Genomic DNA, 19,582 nt, shown 5'->3' on the forward strand with positions numbered 1-19,582 from the left:
TCAGGGGAAATGGGCCTTGGAACGGGACTCGGCATTCGAGACGGACGGAGCCCGAGGAGAATAGTTTAATCGATTGCACTTCCAAACGGCCATGTTCGATGGAATGTAGCGAGACCGTTCCAGGGAACACGGTTCTGGAATTTTCACTAACTTTGCTTGGAAAGAAGGGTTTATCTGAGATCTATGCGATGACGTGCTACTCGTGACGAAAATAATAGATTCTGAATAATAAACATTCATGTAGTCACGGAGCACATTCTCGAATTATCTTTTACCACGATATGAGCCTTCTTCCGTACAGTAATTAACAAAAATAAATTTATACATATTATACGAAAAGCACTGGTCATCCTACTTCGCGGGAACCGTTAAGGTTCCGTCGAGAATTAACTAACGTCGCGCCGTTAAAGTCTCCCAAAAGCGGTCACCGCTCCTTTCGACTTTTATTTCTCTTGGAGCGTTCGCGTCGATACCATTGAGGACCTCCGTTCTCGAGTCGATAATGCAGCCTTTGTGACATTGAAAAAGGCCCCGGTGCAGCTTCTCTACCTTTTTTCCAAGCGACAACCGTAAAAAGGCAATTATGGTAATCGGGAGATGAGTCGGTCGAGCGTAAAGGGATATTTTCGGTGGTTGCTTTAATTTCGTCGAACGTCCACTGGCCACGGGAGATAACGTTACGCTGGTAATTGGTTCGCAGTGTTGGCTTCCAATAGAAATAAAAGCAATCAAGACCGGATTTCTCGATAGGAACGGAGCGTAGGGAGTGGGAGGAATAAAGGTATTGCTTTATGCACAAGTCAGCTGGTTACTCTTCTTCAGGGAATTTTATTGTTAACAAATGATAAAAATGGATTTCGTTTTGCTTATTCCAATATGATAGGAGATGTATATGTATCTATAGAATAGATTACCAAAAACCAATAGAATTTCCACTCAGAAAATAGTTTGCAATACAATTCTATAGTCAAAGGTTTTAATTCAAGTGTATGTATGGAAGTACACCTGTCCATTTGTACTAATCATTAGACACTCGTCACCTTTGACAAAGGAATACATAAATCATACATTAAATAATTTAATGTATGATTTAATAATGCTCATTAAGGCTGCTTTGCAAATAGTTTCTGCACGCAATTTCCATCGTTCGACGAGCTCGAAAACTAGTGGCGCCACATGGAAACGCCGCGGCGCCACGTGTGGCGCCCCTCCCACGGTTCCTTCCCTCTCCACTCGCCACAGTCGAGAGAGAAGGAAGTCAGTGCACGGTAGAGCGTGGAGCAGAGCAGATCGCGGTATCTGCGCTGTCGTCGATCGCGCATATAACGGGTTCGGAGTGGGGAGAGCTCCTCCGCACGTGTGCTTCCCCGCGCGCGGACCTCCTTCGCTCAAATCGTCACGTTCCTCCATAGAAAGCTTATTAAATTCGAATCGTCGCGAAACGAGAGCATAATCAGAATCGATTAATTGGAATTCTACGGGCACCCGCGTCGGGAAAGTGTGCTCTTTTGTCGCTCGAGCGTGTACTCGTCTCTCTTATTCGATATTCGTCTAAGGGACACTCGCGAGATCCTAATTCGGAGCCGATAACTGCGCGTGCGAGCAGCTCTCGAATCGCTTCGGTCTGGCATTAATATTAATTAGGATTAGCGAATTAATAAGTGCTTTGAAGTGGGTTTCGTGTGAACGTGACCCCGAACCGAGACTTCTCGCGGTTAAGTGTGCAGAAACAGTTTTGCTTTCGCGGCGATGGGATTCGGTTGTAGGACGATCCGAGGATTGAATTCGTGAACGAAGATACGAGCTGTCGGGTTGAGAATTGGTGTGAAAAGTGTCGGTTTCTTGTGTCGGGATTGTGCACCAAGGATTCCTGGTTGGAGAACAGGGGAGTGAATTGGAGGTGCGTTTATGGGGTACTGGTAGGTAAGCAGACTGATTCTATGTGGATTTATCGTGGTTTCTTAGGGATGAAATAGCCTATTAATTAATTTCTGCTTTCAAGTGAGAAATTTGTGATTGAAATTGGAGTTGCGTAAAGTGTTCCTGTAGATAATGACCGAATAGTCTGAAGAAAGGTTTTGTTGCTCGAATCTGAGATCACAATTGTCACTTGAAAGCGGGGTAGATAGTGATTTTTACCTCGAGGCCGAGACCAATACGAATTATAGATGCAGAAGACCCCACCCTATAATAGCTTTAGTTTTCTTTAATTTATAAGATACTACATCCATACTACATCGAGTTCTGAGAAATAGCCTTAAATAAGTAAACCGAAATTTCGCATCATGGCATATAAATAAACAAGTCTACCGTCAAGGAGAGTCACCACCCATTTCATGTTTATGTTATACCCCCATATCAGTAAGGAGCGAGAAATCCTTTACCAGAACAATAACGTTCCATTTATTCTCTCCCTTAAGTGTACGCAGCTGTGTTATTAATTAAGTGGGGTTAGTAGAGATGGGTAATCCCCGTCACCGTTGTTCAGGGAATTTTCTGATATTTCCCGCGCTCGATGAATTAATTGCTGATTCCTCGCGGCCTCGTCGGTCCTGGCGTGCCTTTTTGCGATTGTAATTCGCTTCCTACTGCCGCTAGAAAAAGCACACAGGCCTGCAATTAAAATTCTACCGCGGCCGGGACTAGCTCGGTCGATGCACCTTTCCACGGGGGAACCACGAGCTTGCGGCTCCGTAAAAACGGTGGAAAACGTTTGTTTCGCGGTCTATGTCCGATTCGAGATTTCCTTTGAATCCTCTATTGCAGCGATGTTCGACCTTTTTACACGTGCGAACTGTTCCCGCAGTCGAGCGATTTCATTTCATGTAACGGGGAGTCGGTTGGCACATAGAAAAATACAAAATTAGAATCTAATAAATAATTATCAGAATTAAAAAGTAAATGTATTAAACTTGAATAGGGAAAGTAAATATTTTGATATAGGTCGAATAGAGTAAATACATGTGTGGATGCGTGTACGAAACTATTTGAGTGCAATTGAAAAGCGTAAATGTAAATTTTGCAAAGTAATGATAGAAAGTGCGAAACAGCAACGCGAATTGTTATCCTCAAATATCGCCGTCGCTCGAGACACACTTTCACACACTTCTAACCCCTCGAAGCGTCGTTAATTATTGACTTAGCTCCGTGGCGATTGTTAACTTGGACTCCGCGAGCAAAGAACTTCTCCTCATTACAGAGAGTTATTTACAATCAACCGTAGTCGAAGAGTATAGCCTGTAGAATTCTCGCCGCAAACCGTCTTTAACAGTTAGATCGTAATTTACATAAGCACACGCGTTACGAACGAACGTTCGCGGCAGCCTCGGCATTTGCCGACGAGTTATTTTGTATTAGAAATTCGTGGCGAGAAACAGACTACCGGCGGGTAGCGTGGCTTTCTCTTTAAAACGTCAACTTTAGCAAGTCTTTAAGTATTTATAGCGCGGCGCAACCGGTAACTGCTACTTGTTCGAAAGCTTACAATCCCGAGAGAGATTTGTTTCGAGATTGTTATCGCATTTTTCTTTGCCATACCTCCTAAAAACAAAAGAGTACGAAAACTATCACGCTGTAGTCGATACTTGAAACCTTAGCATTTTTATTTGCTTCTACATTGGTTCCTATGGGTTAGAAACCGTCTCCTCAGCTCCAGTCGTCTCGCTTTGCCCTACATGCATTGGTCCGCGTCGACTCCACTCGATTCGATTCAACCTGCACTCGCAGATGCGTGTATGCCTATACATCACTGCTGGGCGTTTCTCGAATAAATTTATATTCAACTCCAATTGCCCATTCATTATCTTCGAAATGTAATCGAAAGAACTGTCCCAGCAGTGATGTGCATACGTACACAGCCTCGACGTGAGTTATGACTTTTGTAAAAAGCCACCTGAGAACTGGAAAGCCGCGTATTGGCTCCGAGAACCATTGTAAACGACGACGCTCTAAAAGTCAGGGATACCCGCTCGATTTATCCCCTCGCTAATTTTACGCATCCTGTCGCTCGGGCTGCGAGACATGTTTCCTGCCAAAGCAGGTGCAAAACTTCTTTCAGCGTTCCGCGCGCGATAGCGATACCCGATGGACGGGGCCTGGAAGATGGCAAACGAAGCGGGCGCGAGCGAGAAAGCGACGGGGAGGATAACGGAGCGACGGAGAGCAAAGGTGTGCGGTTTATTGTTCAAGGGCGTCAACCAGCCGCATGTACGATATACATGAACCGTATACTTAGCAGTCGTATAATAACGAACAGCACATCGCGGTACCGTAACGAATGCATCACCGTTAAAGGACAGAAGACCGCGAACCGACAGTAAAAATATCGCTGCTTAAATATGCAGTCTAACTGTACACGGTGGAGCCTCTTCTCTTCGCAACTTGATGCTCGATATATAAAGAAAAACTGGGGAAAGAGCAGAGGATATGAGTGAGTCGGGTTGACTTTTCGGGGAGGATGTTGCGTGGGATAGTTGTTAGGGTTGACGGAAGTTCTATTCACTACTGATTGTATGACTGTACCGAAATTTGACAAGGGAATTCTCTACAATTTATAAAAGATAAGAAACTAAAAAATTAGATAATAATTGATTAAGACAGAGTAGAAATGACCCATGGCACCAGACTACATACTATCGCTATACTCCCTCGAGCGGACGCGTGAAACATCATTAGGGACGATATACGATTTAAATAATTTATCAGCCATGCGTGGAATATACGGTGCAGCATCCCCGCGTCCGATTCTAAGATACCGACGATTAACTCGACGATTTTTAAGCTTTATAATTGGCTAGCACGGGTGAAGCAGTTATCGCTTCTTTTTTGGGGGTGGGGTGGGGGGGGGGGGGGCGCTCGGGCGATTTATAACGACTTCTATTTATGAAGACAGGCGGCGCGTATGGCTCTCCCTTTCCCGTTTACGCTGATCGTACGATTTTAACTGGTTTTCCGATGCTCGGCGATCTCGGTTATTTAACTCGTTATTTAACTCGTTATTTAACTCGTCCTCGCGGTTTTTGTATTGGCTGCCAGCGAGATGGCGCCTCGTGAAATAACGTCTCCCTGAAAAGAAAAAGAGGTATTAATAATCGAGCTTTCCGACGTGGTGCTCGCAAATTAACGCTAATGCGGGTTTCAGGCACGGCGAAGTTCGAAGTTGGTTGTTTATACGTGTCGGTGAACTCCGCGATCGGGGTCCGCGGGACCCTTTGTTTCTCCTGCTGCCCCCTCCGCCACCCACCCCCGGAGGGGGTAAACCGCTGGCCCCCTATGCTACGGTTCCAGTGTTGCACGACGAGAATGTAGCCGCATTGTAGGCAACAACAACAACGGGCCGTAACTAAATCCGCCGTCAGTTCCATCCGTGGAAGTCCTTGGGGCCGCGAAGCGTCCGACACACGTTCCCCCGCTGAATATTCGCCGCGTGCATGCCCGTGGATAATCGATTCGATCGTAAAACGCACTCCTTAGGCCGTGTTTTCGAAAAAACCGCGGCCAGGATCGGGAACTCCCCCCGTCGCGAGATGGCGAATGGTGTTCTGGTTTGATCGAGACTATTTCGAAACGACGCGCGACGTCCTTGGCACGACCGCGGCGCCGCGACTAAGCACGATGACGTTTCTATTTGGTGGCGTGTTGGATGCAGAGGAAGTCGTTTATTTGATAGTCTTTTATCTAAGGTTTTGTTTATGGAGTGACTGCATTGAATAAAATGGGATTAAAGTCTAGAGGGATTGCCATTCTAAACAGAAAACTTGTCACCAGCCCTAACTAGTCTCAATCACAGATATTGCCTTCGTTCCCCATTTATCTCGATCAATTTGGACTTGAAAACAACCTGCTCCTTTAAACCCTCATCTAAAAATGCTATTTCCATCTCTCATCGCGACCATTCAACTACAAATGAAAAAGGTCCGCAGTCCACGTTCATAAAGACATAAAATATCGCAGAAGAAGGAAAGGTATGCGAATCGCCGTTCCCCTGGAGTGAAACCGAATCGAAATTGAGTTTCGTGTCTAATTGAAAGTCCTGGCCAAGGGTAACGACGACAAAAAATACCCGCTGCATGTCAGCGTCCAGTTCCGAGCGGCAATTTCGCGTCCGACAAATGTCCGAGGGTTCCCGCGTTAAAGGATTAAGGTTGCGCCGCATCCTCCCGCTGGTAAGTGCCGCGAGGAAAGGCAACAACGGGCCGTAACTAAATCCGCGAACAGTTTCCAAGCCCCGTGGAAGACCTTGACACTGGCTCGTCCCGACACACGTTCGTCGGCGATGTTACCCACGTGCAGAACCGTGGATAATCGATTCGATCGTAAAATACGCTCCTTAGGCTCTCTGCCCCGTTGCCTTGCACTTTCGATCTCCTCGCTCTTTTTTCCGTAAGAGACGGGGAACAACGTTTCCCGTAATCACCAGAGACTTCGGGACCCGAACTTCGGATAATTATCGTGTCGCCTGTCACGCGGCCAATCGGCTAAAGCGCGAGCGTCGTAGGAAGCGTAAACCAACTCCAGGGTATGAGATGTCTTATCGAAACGAAGGTGGGTTTTAATTAACCCTTGCATTCAAAGCACAATGGCTAGGCGTTGGTTGGCGGTTTCGAGGAGTTTTGTCTTAGATTTCTGAGCTCTAATCAGTATTTTTCATTAAAATCCCGAGCTCCGACCTGAATTTTTTCTGAAATTTTCGAGCCTTGGTCACAATCTTCCCTTAGATCACTTTCACAACAGTAGGGTGCCTCTAAGTGGCTGGACAGTGGAATGCAAAAGGGTTGACAATAAGACTGTGCGCCCAATAAAGATGGTGGCCTCGTTAGCGAACGCTGAAAATAGCGAACTCTCGCGAGCCTAGAACGGTAGCTAAACAATACTTCCTGGAAAGGAAAATGACGGGAAGACTAATACCGTTTGCCGAGGCAGATTGGTATCCCACTGGGTTAACTATCCTCAATTACGCGTTCCCTTTATTTCATTCTGGGTACTCTGCCTCGGTTAATTTTACACCAAATTGCGGATCATTGTTATGCCTTCTGACGTCGGACGCAATCAGTCGGCCGACGAGGCCCGAGGCCATCATCAATCTAGCCACAAAGTTACACTAGAAGAATCGCATCCTCGTTCGACTCGTTTCTACCGGGGAAAAACGCGTTAAGCGTTAATTCAATCCGGTGGGAAGGTTAAACATCGTCCGTGGTTGCCTATCCGGGGCTCTGGAAACAATTATCGCGCACGAAATTAATAGGCTCTAATCGAAGTTAATAACCCGTTAGGCGGTTGCAGGATGCGCCAAGGTAATAGGGAAATATCGGTGGACTGCGATTATTTATTTCGCCAGGATATATTGCCACTGGCGATGCAAGTGTATCGGCTCCCCACTTGCAATTAACCAAGGTGAACACCCCTTACGTGATTCTTGACAGAGAAGTTCCGGAGTAGGGCTAGTTAGGAATAGTTTCGCGTTCACTTGTAGAAACTACAGACAGAAATGGAATCTTTGAGAATCTAAGCTTTGCTTCATCTAGGGCGCAACGAAACTCGTATCGTATCCGAAATAAGTCGAATCTTTTGGTAAAGTAGAGTAGTACTATATCGATCAGGTAGAGTGGTCAAGTGGTAAGACAGACTATCGCTATCGATAAGGTAGCTTCAAGGTCCCCTGATCCATACTTCAACCCAATCTGGCCCCGAGGGCTCCCTACGCCCACGTACCCGAATCGTCAAACCGGAGGTGGTACCCTGCTAGCCAGCAGAGGGCTAAAATCCTTGAGAGCCGTCGAAAAATCCTTGTGGCTCCCTCTCAGTCCTGGTATCTCCTTTGATCGCCTGGTTCATCGATCCAGCCGTCTCTCTCGGCGATATCCTTCCTCCCAATCCCTTCGTCTTTGTCTCTCTCTCTCTCTCTGGCTCGTCTCCTCGTCCCTCGTTTGGAGGGCAGAGGTGGCTCGAGTGCACGAGATCGCAGCTATGCGCCAGCGGAAGATCGCCAGCAGGCTCTTATAGGAGGAGCGGTGGGCGCCTCCGCGTCGTAGTTATATTTAGATTCGCGCTGACCGGCTTCGTGCTTCTTGTTTTACATTTAGCCGGGCATCACACTCACCGACACTGGCTTCGTCGCTGGCTATCCGCCGCGAGTGCCCGGCCGTCTCCTCCTCGCGATTCCACAGCGGGAGAGATCCTGCGGGAGATCGTACCCGTTTAGACCGCCGAACGTCTCGTCCCGGGGCCCCGATATGATCCTCGGGCTCGCTACAACGTCGTAAACGCGACGAACCTACTCGCCTCAGCGTCAATAAGAGTGTAGCGCCTCTAATGGAGTACCTTGGCGAGGATTGAAAAAGTTTTGCTTATGGGACGCTGTCTGAGCTTCGGTAGGGGTCAGTTCCTCGGCCAGATCTGGCATTCGCATTTAGAAAGTAACGATAGAGATGGAATCCTTGAAAATTCGCGTGCGTTGGATTAGATTTGCAAGTAGGCTCGACCTACGAACTCGAAACTAAAACTTGAAAGGCTCGATATCGCGACATCATCAAAAATGGCCGTCATCGAGGAATTCAATTTGCGACGAATTTAAGGGTCCCAGAGTTAAACGAATGACCATCGATATATCATTATTATATCCAGCGACGTTAATGGACGGGACGTCGTTTCGGCGCTCCGATTACGGTGCTCAGAATTCATGCGACCAGCCATCGAAATTCTCGGAGGAACTCCACGAAATTGCGAGACCAGGCTCGGGACCAGCTTTGCCACTTATCTCCGATCGGTCTCATCTTGATTAAGAAGGCCCAATTGAATAAGATCGTCCGATCATGGAGAATCCACGAGGGAGCCACGCAAAAAAAAAAAACGAGCAACTTCCTTGATGCCTTGATCAGCCAATTAAGAGCCGAACTGGTGAGCCAAGAGGTGCGTGACTTGACCACCGTCGAATAAAATACTTTTCAGTATTTTATACTTCAAACATTCGCGTTTCCAATGGCCATTCGAAGTAGCGACTGTTTTTAATGCCAAAGTGACGAAAGTTTTATCGATAGAAAAATATTCTCGATCCCGTTGCAATCGTTACACCACGTTTATAGATGGTAATCTCGGTAGAAAGATAAAAATGAACGTTACGCTTGGAAATGAAGTCCTCGGTGGAGTCTTGAGGCCTGTAGTTATGTCTGACGTTTAGGGATCTTGAAATTTAGGAACCCCTAACGTTTGGAAGTTATTGCTTCGTGGCCGTGCGTTGCTATTGTGGTTTAAGCGCCGGTAACAAACTTGAACGTCACGAAACTATGGTAATTTCTCAGACTTAACTCGCAGCCATATGTAAGGCTTTGGGACCTACACGCGGAACGAGATTACTGATCTTTATAGGTCATATCGTATTCGGGATTCCGAGACCTATAACGGTTGAAGAGTAGGGGCTCGCAGTTCATAGCTCATTTTATGCTGTGTCCAACATGATTCATAACTTTACTCCGGAGAGAGCGAATAGTTTAGAATTGATGAAATTTAACGCTAAAAAGGTCTCATAGATCATAAGTCATGTAAGATGCAAGAATGTGGGAGGTCTCTTTGAAATTAGGAATTCAGCTCTATCAAAATATTAGAGCCAATCTTTGAAGATTGAAGATCCACGTTAATACCTAAGACTTAAATATCTATAACACCCTAGAATATTTTCTGGTCTTTCCCAAACACTTTCCTCGGCGCTACTGCCGATAGCAATCGCCTATCAGACATAGCACTCGCTCTCCGCGGAAGTCCTGTTAATTTCTTGGGCGATGAGCCCCTAAACAATGACGATTGTAGCTCGCAGGTTCTAGTAACAATGTCGAGCGAAACGGAACAAAGTCCGCTCTTCCTTCCTCCCGCGCGTGGGAAAGAGGGTAAAGTATCCATCTCTGCGGATCGGATGTAGTCGAACGAGCGATGATATCGGATCTGGTCGAGACGTTCGGTCGTCTAAACGGGTACGATCTCTGGTGGAATCTCCGTTGCGGTGGAAGAATGCCGCACCCGAGAGAAAGAAACGACGAGACCTCCTTCTGCGTGGTGCTGCCTCGATCGGTCCCAAAAGGTTTCGCGATGTTCGTAACATTTTCACGAGATCTCGAAGAATGCGGTGTAAAAACGATGATATTCGTAATGGGGAAGATTTGCTTGATACTTGTAAAACATACAGTGTCGTAGCTGGCAATCTCAAATTCTGATGTTCAACTACAAGTAGACGAAAATGACTAACCTTGAAATCTGAAATTCTCAGACTAGGTGTCCAATGATTTTTCTCCTGTCACTATCCGCCTCATGCAGACTATTTTCAATTAACGTTATAATCTGGCGCGGATAAGAGAATTGAGAAAATTAAATCGGGTGAAGAGGGGGGGGGGGGGGGCTGGAACACGACACCACGATGGCGTTCGCCGCGGAAAAGAAACCGATGAGTGTCTGCAATTAAGAGGCGGGACTTACAAGAAAACATCTGCAATGTAGATGCAATCCACTTAGTTGCAGATCCTTCGCCCCTATACGCTGTTCTTAATATAGACACGATCGTCGGTAAAAGGAAGCACGGACGAGTCATCCGGTATCAGGAAACCGTGATTCCTTTTTCGTCCTCGAACTCCAGGATCCAATCGCGTAGGAAAGATTGATCAACTCGCGATCATCGCATTTTTGGCCACTATTCTCGTTTTTTAGGGTCGAGGTGGTCGGAATCGCGAATTAAACCAAGTCTATAAGTTGAAGACTCTTAGCATTCTTTCTAACAGTCTTGCTTTTCCTTAAAAAAATTTATTCTAAGGGAATGGTTAGGTCTTCATCCTATCGTACAGTTATAATTCAAAGATCAACCCTTACACCCAACTTAAAATTTTCAAATGCATCATATCCTCGAGTGAAGTTTCAAAACATCAAAAAATAGTGCTTACTTCAGCAAAATAATCTCTGTTTTCTCGATACCATAATCCGGTCATCTTCTTGCAACTCTAACCTCAGAAAACGTCTAAAAGTATCCCAAATAATTCAATAGAGTTTTGAAGTCTTTTCTTGGAAGAACCATCAGTCAGCTATGCAGAAACGTTTTATAGTATATTGTTTGTAACCGGCTGCTCCCACAGTTTGAGCTCGGTTTCGTCGAGGAGGAATTGCTTTTAGCCGTCAGCGAGGCGCGTCCGAGGTCTATTCATTATTTTCACTCTCGATAATGCACCACCCCCGGCGCAAGGAAAGGTAGCTAATCCGGTCGACAGGGACTCAAAGTGCGCATTACCGCGCAAGAATTCCGGGAAAATGAACGCTCGATGCCCTGTCATTTGCCTCTCCTTACTTATTCCATCGGCATTAACATTAATACGCCATTAGATCCGTCGCGAAGACCTGTCACGCCACGAACATCAGAATTCCAGCTACCGTGATCTTATTCCGTTTATTTTCCGCCCCGTGTCATTAGGGAACGATGAATTGATGGGGAGGAATAAATGGGAAGAATTATTCCACAAGAGGAACGATTATGGCAACAAGAAGCGAAGGTCCTCGTTTAATTTTTCAATTTCTTTAAGGAAAAGAACGTTTTTTGGAGAATGAATAACAGTCAAGTAAACTTCTTATGTGCATAGTTTCTCTCATAACGAACAAATTAATTTTTTAATCTTCTTCCTCTTTGGTTCACTTCTGCACCTATAATTTCAGCAATATTCTTTCGGAATCTTTCTCTTATTCTTCGCACAACTATGACATAACATAGTTGCCAGGTCTTAAAAATAGCCCGCTCAAAATATAAGAAGTGATTCCGTCGTGTAAGAAAGTCTTCGACCGTCGAGTCACAAACGCACCACGTTCTCTGCGAAGGACCTCGCACCTTCGATCGGCCAAGAGACACGTTTCGCTCGAACGATCGGCGAAATTGAAAAACACCGAACACCGATAAACGACGTATCGAAACCGACCGAATCACTCGACAGGCCGATCGATCGCCAGTTTATTGAGTCGCAACGCGCGATATTGTCTGGAAGACAGGGACTGTAAATCCATACGCTGGTGCACGAGCGATCGTGCATGGATCCTAGAAGGAAACTGGACGGCAGGGACGTATTACCTCACTGCAGGGAGAGGGCAAGATAACATAGAAAAAGAGGGCTGAAGGTGTCATGGTAAAGAAAATTAATGAAAATGATAAGGATTATTTATATTACACGGTATAAAAGGACGAGCAAAGTCAAGTGTTTGAATTAAACAAAAAAGAAAATTAATACGAAGTATCGAGCAATGTTCGAAACAGTAGTTTAGAAGTTGAAGTAACGACTGAAATGGTAGGCTGTAATTTATTTCTGAGAAGAAAGGTGTCTCTCAGGGTGATTAGTTTCCAGGCTCTGGTTTGGCTAGATCCGTCACTGGGGGCAGGGACGACGAAGACGGAGCGAGCATTTCGCTTTCGCGTCTATTTCATAACAAAAGCCGCAGCTTTGCCCGTAGTGCTCGGACTCTGCGGTCGAGGAAGCATAAAAAGGCGCTGACGGAGGGGGAAAAGAGCGGGGAACGGGGGTACCTCGAGCAGTCAGCACGACGTCCTGCGACTTTTCAATTTTTCAAACATTCTAACATATACCTAGCAATTTTTCTCTTTTTACCACTTACATTAAACGATAACACAAAAGGTGCTAGACATAATATCTTGAAAAAAGATCTGCAGTAATCATATTCATTAACTCATTGAACGTGTTAATAATTGCAACCTCTAAAGGCAATCCTAAATTTATTTTTATGAAACACGAAGCATCTAGAACTTCCCTTCCTTCGTCCAAGCAACATCCTAGACCACCTAACGCGTTTCTATTCGCGAGAGATTTACGGATTAGCTGGTACGTGGAAGCCTGGATCGCGTCGAGACGGATTCTGGTCTCTCGAGTCTTCGTATTTTTTCGCGAGATTTAACACGAAACCGGGAACGAAGCGAACAAGCCGGAGAACAGGGACTTTCGTCGTAAATCGGCTTGTCCGGGACGATCGACAAGAAGACGCTGGGCCCGTTCCTCTCGAGTTGAGATCTAAACGGCGCGACGACGCGAACCGGCGTCCAGGTGTCTCGGTCGAATGGTCGGAAGTAAACAAGATTACGTTCCGAGGAGGATCGAGCCAAGTGTTTGCCGATTGTCGCCTAACGAGCGGGCGGTCGACAAGAAATTGAATTACGAGAAATTGGTCGACGACTGTTTTTGCCTGGGAAAAATTCGATGACGAGATGTTATCTCGTCGAGGATCGAATTTAGAAGCAAAAAGATCAGCTTTTAGGAAATGATAGAATCGTCTCGATACACTGAATTGTCTTGACAGACTGAAATCGGTTCGTAACGAAGTCTTCTGTAACCCTTTGCCGTTTGCTTTGGAGTTACTGTATTATTTTACCCAGCGTCAAATTCTCGTGTATCGCTTGTCCGAGCGTTCAAGTCACCGCGTGTCGCTTGCTCGGCCGTTGAAGTCTCCGCGTGCCGCTTGCTCGGGCATCGAAGTCTCCAGCGTTTGGCTCCACTGTCACTTGCTTCTCGTGAATTTCAGACATATTTTCACTTAATTTTCGACTAGTACAAGCTACAGTAAGCTCATATCCAATCTCACGCTTTATTTCCAAATAATTTTACTTTCCTATTGAACTACATAGATAAAACATTTACATGCATATGCACTTTAGTGATTGTAACGTAGTCGATACAACATAATCAACTATACATGCTTCGAGTGTCAGAGGAAAAAAATTCAATACCTTTATATAAACTGTTTTACATAAACCAAGAATGTAAGAGGATTGAATATTTCTTCCATCCAGCATCGCGTAGGCAATCACTCTCGAACCTTTCCATCGAATCTTTCCTCTGTCCTAAATCGAAGTAATCATTAAACATTCTTTCTGTGAACTACGGCACGCGGTCCTTTCTCCCAATTCATTCCGTCACGTACGCGCCTCCAGTCATATCCTCCTGCGAAGATGCAGCGAGTAAAAGGTCTCCTCTCGCCTCTCAGTCGCTCCTTGGTGCATGAACTCTGAGCTCCCCCTTTCTCTGTCCGCTCGTCTTCTCCCCTTTCCCTTTCGTCCTGCGCCGTCACTGTCAATAAGTTATGTAGCGGCGCACGTGCGCGCCCGCTAATAGAAGTACAAAGCCCGCTGGAAAGCCTAGTAGGAAAGCGGCTACCGTGCCAGCGTCGAGGCCTCGACGAGTGACCGCAGAATCATCGTTCCCGGTACACGAACGCTGACAGCCTTTCCAATTGTGCAAGCCAACCAGATGCAACCGTGGATCGATCGACCGGTCGGGAATTTAATGCCTCTCGATTGTTAACGTCTGGTTAACACTCGCGCGTGCCATTCTCGATTTAGCAACCATTTTTAAACGACGTTAACCGTGACCAAATGTGAACTATCCCCTCTCGACAACGGACTTTTCTTATTTTCAATTGATTGGTAATTCAACTGTCACGCATTATCTCCATCGGGAACTCTCGTTAAAATATTTTTAAATCTCTCCCCCTAAATATTTCGACTGTTATAATATACCCAAAGGAATAACAACAATTCTGATGAACGTGCACAAAATTCTCCTCGACTGTGGTTGAAATTGCATCGAATTTTGAGGAGCACAGAGGGCTTCTTGTCCCAGAGGTTTTCGGTCTGACGGCCACAGTGGCCTCGAGGAACACGCGGAGAAGATTACCTGCGAGAGGAGAGGAGGGGGAGAAAGTAAGGTGCCGCAAAGAGGCTGATCCGTGATGGACGACGTGCGACCACTTTTTAAACTCGTGCCACCTTCCAATTAGCAATTATTGAGACGTTTCGGCGATCGGCGCGGAATCTTAAGAAGGACACGTCTTCGTCCAAGGACTGGCAATGCCTCGAAGCTCGCCAGCGCGAAAAACTTGGACGTTCGGGCCCTTTTAATTGCTTACGACTTTATACCTCGCTTGCAATTACTGGCTCCTGACAATTTTTGGTTATTCGAGGCTCTCGAATGTTGCCCTATTAACTCGATTAATTGTAAATGTTTCTAGATGATTAGTACTTTACAAAATGAAGAAAACCATACGTGAATCATTCAATAGGGATATATCTTTGAAAATATGTTCATATTTGACAATCGAAGAACCATTTGACAAAATCCAATATCTAAAAAGATTTCAAATAAATGTCAGCTCACTTAAAAATGAAGAATAATGGAATTAGCAAAAAACCACTTCCTACAAGAACAGGTCCCATCGACGAGGACTGAGAACCCTGGTCCAGGATATGATGGATGCCCACGTTCTTGTTGAACCGTGAGGAAGTTATTACGGTTGGCAAGAGGTGACGGCAGCGAGGCTAGTCAAAAGCAGGAAAAAAACACAGAATGTCGAGCACGCGGTCCCCGAAGCTCCCTCGAAAGCTGCCTCCTCCTCTTCCCCCTACTCTGTACGAAAGTAATTGGTTAATGAGCCCCAGGCAATCTCGCGTCCGATCGCCGAGCGTCTTTTTCCTCCGTCCCCATCGAAAGGAGTTTCTTATCCAGGGCGGAATTGATCCTCCAGTTTAATCTTGTTCGCCAAAGGGTTCCGAAGCGAGCTGACTGCAGGAAGAAACAAAGACAGTGGATAATTCGCCCTTCCAGTTGGACATCAGTCCACTGGAGTCCAAATCTCCAGCCTCGATCTCGAGGAGTCAAGCCCATAAAAAATATAGTAAGTTTTCCATATTTACGAATATCGTGGCCTTTGATGAAACTATACCATGAAGAATAGGAGTATTCTATAGCGAGTTGAGAAGATATTTTCTGACGTCAAAGAGCTGGTACTCTCCGAGAAGGATCTCCTTTTCCTAACCCCTACTGAAAAATTTCTCCCCATTTCCAGTAGCCATTTCTCTCATGGAAGGTCTCACGATGTGTCACTCGCAACCATAGATCGTCAAACCTGTTGCAGGACGTCGACCCACGCCATAAAGTTCCTGTTCGCGTTGCATTAGCAGAAATGACAGGGTGTATCGCGACGATCCCGATGGGGGGGATGCACTTTTCTCGATGAAGGAAAAGTGAAGGCCTGCGGATGGTAAAAAGCCGTGGCGCGACTAATTGTATGTTATTAGCCGAGCGTATGCAAAGGGTCCTGGAGATGAAGGCGACGTTTCCCCGGCGATTGCGCGAAGAACGACGAAACAATTAACTAGACGTTCGACGAACGGAAGGCGTGCATCGCCTAATAGAAATAATTGCACGGGAACGGGAACAAGATGGATGAAACCCGAACGGTTGTACGATTCCAGCTATGGTACCGTACAATGTATCAACACTTTGCGACGATTAACAGCGCGAATTGATGAACGACCCTCTGCCGTGCGCGGGGCTGGAATTTCGTGTCGTTGGGAATGATTTATAAACGCTTGTTTATGGCGCTTGATCGCTGAACGGGTTACCACCTGACACCTTGTTGATGGGGATCGCGCTGGCGTGTCGCGTGACTCGAATGACTAATGCGCGCCGCGAGGCCTTTTTAAGAAGATTTCTCGATAGGGGGTTGTCGACAGTCTGAAGAGAAATGATAGAAATGGAGTGTCGATAAGACTGGACTGTAGGGTGAACTAAGTCTTGGTGAACGAGGACAGGCTGCTGCTTATGGATATTGCAACTGTTCATGGATCATTGGGATTATCTTCTCTCTTGTCAAAGAATTCTACATTGTATCCACAAAATTGTATCATTCACGATGTCTAGGAATCGAAGTATTCGCCACAGACCCAGCCCAGGCCTCGACTATTATGAAACGTCAACTCGTAAAACCATATCGTTGATCACTTTCTCCCGATAAGAATGTTTTTTCGAGCCAGTAGACGCTAGTTAAAGCGTGCCCAGCCCAAGTCTACACCGTCTAGTTCCGCTCAGTGTCAATATCGGCCTACATTCGATCGGCCTTGAATCATTAGCGGCACGCAGCCCGCCGTATCGGTCGCGCAGCATCGCGAGATATCGATCTAGATCCCCGTGGAATAAGGGGGGAGAGCAGGGTATTCCCCCCCCCCCCCTCCCCAGTCAAAGCTCCGCCGCCAAGCGTTCCCGCGTCGAGGATTGCGCAAGCGCGGGGCATAGTTTCACGTCACCCGCCATACGTTCGCGTTGGGCGTAATTAGATTAATACGCCCGCGAAATTAGATTAAGAAATGTTGGGGAGAGGCGTGGGTTACAACTTTTTCGTGAGAACGCCAGAAGGGTTAATTAAGCCGCGGAGTTGTCACGTATACTGAAAGAGATACGGGGGAACTCTAAGACCACTATGGTATGTTAATTTTGCACCCTTCTGGGTCAAACACGCGAAAGTGTTCACTGCTGTGGAGGTAGAGTTGAAGTAGGAAGGGTAATGTGGAGTAACGAACCTTATCGGTGATGCAGTATATGCACGCGATATAATGTAGGCTGGTCAGATGGTAATTATAGTGCACTGTCGGTTATGGAGGATACTCCATCGATAACGTGGAACCCTTGGTCTTCCGCTAGTAACGTAGAACACTCTGTTGGTAGGTTCCACGACCCCTTGAAGATACTACCACTAGAAAGACCACGATAACGAACGTGTCAACATCTTTGGCTCAATATGCAAATGTTTTCCTGAACAATTTGACGCAATCACGGAGAGTGAAGATTGTTATAACCCGCAGGCTGGGTATGTGGGGTCACGAACGGTGTTTCGAAGCTTTGAATGAACCCAATCCATATCTGACCCAGTTCTCCAGAACGAGTATCGTTCTTGAAATACGGCGAAGGTCGAAACCTTTCGTAAACCTTGACAACAAATAACAATAGAAACACCGTTGAAAAAAAAAAATGCTCGTCTATATCTAACCCGATTATGCGAAATTGATATCGTTCCTCGTGAAATATGAAGTGGGTGGAAATGTTTAGAAAGATCGTGGCTGGTAATGGTAGCAACAATGGTCAGAAAATAGTTGGAACGGATAGAAGATAGAGATAGGGATCGTTTCTTTGAAATACGATTAAAGATTCGGAGGTAGACTCCGTGGCGGAGGATCGTGGCGTTCTCGATAGCCTGTACGATACTTATCAGACTCGATGACGATATATAGCACAGCGGACGCCTACGAGCGGACAAACGGTGTCGCAAACTCGGAAACACGGCATCTAATCGTAATGTTTTATTGTTACACGGCTTTCTACGCGTGGCCAGGAATTAGCTCGCGAACTTCGGCTATCTCGGAACGGGATTCCGTGTATTTTTGGAGGTCGATCGATTGGAAACCACGGAATCATATAAACGGTTAGTTCCAGTACATTTACCAGAGAAAAGTTTTATTAAAGCAAGTAACGAGGCAGGTACTGCGTTTATCGATCGAAACTCAGTTTTGTTATTTTATTTATTTGTATTCAAACTTCCATTTACAGAATTATCTTATAAATTATGCTTGCATTCTCGGTGATGCTTCTATTGTCTTTTAAAAGGGTTCCTAGCTTCATTGGCCGAAAGTGACTTTGGTATTATTTAAAAATTTCATTTGGATAGGACAAGAATATACACAGATATTTAATAATATTAAAATAATATCGTTGATTCCACGCTTGAAATATTCCTATAGATGAAGATTCAGATCCATCTCGCAGCTCTGGAGATCTCGAAGAGCAGCTATCGACGCCGTTCGATCCGAGCGACATATGCACGAACGACGCCGCGCGGAGCTCGCCGCCCACGAATAGACGAACGTGTGTCGCAACGACAGTCGACATCTCCGTCTCTCCTTCGCTAGAGAACACGGTCTCTCCGTCTCTCCCTCGTTGTAAGAACACGGTCTCTCGTTCGCTCAGCGGCGGCGGCTGATTTATCGACATGCCCTCGAATTATATGCTGCGGCTTCGGGCAGCTTTCACCGTGGCTCCGCGTGCACGGCTACCACGACGCCGACGTCTCTCCCTGCCGATCCTTTTGTTTCGTTCGAGCCAATTTCGACACCGCGCGATTGTCCTTGCGTCCGCGACAGCGTAATCGCGTCGCGTATCGATACGCGCTGCGACAATCCGAGAGGCCCCTGACCTGGGCCCCGTTGCGTACCTTTTATCGCGACCAGAGCGCCGCGGTGCCCGAGAATGCGCCTCGTCTGCAAAAATCGACAGAGGGTGGGACACTGGGTGAGCGATGAGACGTTCGATTCTGTCGCATCGCCCATTGGACGTGGACTCGAGGATAGAAGAAGCTGACCGTGGGTTGGAATGGGAGAATCTTAGGAATTTGAGGGAAGATTCATAGTTGATTGGAAACGGGACGAGAGCATTGAAATTCGCGTAATTAAGGTAGTCGGTACTCTATGACGATCTTCCATACGATTCGCGTTCAATTATCCCCAAGAGTTTGAGGCTCGTGCTTAACCTCTCGTGTAATCGGTGACTTATCAACGACCTACTTCTGTGCCGAACGGAAGACACGATGCGCGCTGCTAAATGGCCATCTCTGCCTCGTCAATACAATGCAACGAGGCACGCATTGGAGGTAACGGTTATCCAGGATCTATCGAAGCTCCATAAAGGGCGATGTTTAGGTAGCCAACCATGCAATGGTGTGTGGTACGAGTGTCCCG

The 19,582-nt window shown here is 46.3% G+C and overlaps 1 protein-coding gene across 2 annotated transcripts in view; it reads left to right on the plus strand.

Annotated features, from left to right (window-relative positions):
- Nucleotides 1-1,711: 1,711 nt before the first annotated feature.
- The window catches only part of LOC128893427 (uncharacterized), a 51,404-nt gene continuing 33,533 nt past the window's right edge, over nucleotides 1,712-19,582 (plus strand). Inside the window, exon 1 of one of the 2 annotated variants that reach the window (XM_054154334.1) lies at nucleotides 1,712-1,923. The gene's annotated coding sequence lies outside the window, so the exon portion shown is untranslated. The remainder of the gene's footprint in view (nucleotides 1,924-19,582) is intronic. The other variant, XM_054154333.1, reaches the window with a different exon arrangement.

This window comes from Hylaeus anthracinus, unplaced genomic scaffold, assembly GCF_026225885.1.
Source record: "Hylaeus anthracinus isolate JK02 unplaced genomic scaffold, UHH_iyHylAnth1.0_haploid 3, whole genome shotgun sequence".
Taxonomy (NCBI): Eukaryota; Metazoa; Arthropoda; class Insecta; order Hymenoptera; family Colletidae; genus Hylaeus; species Hylaeus anthracinus.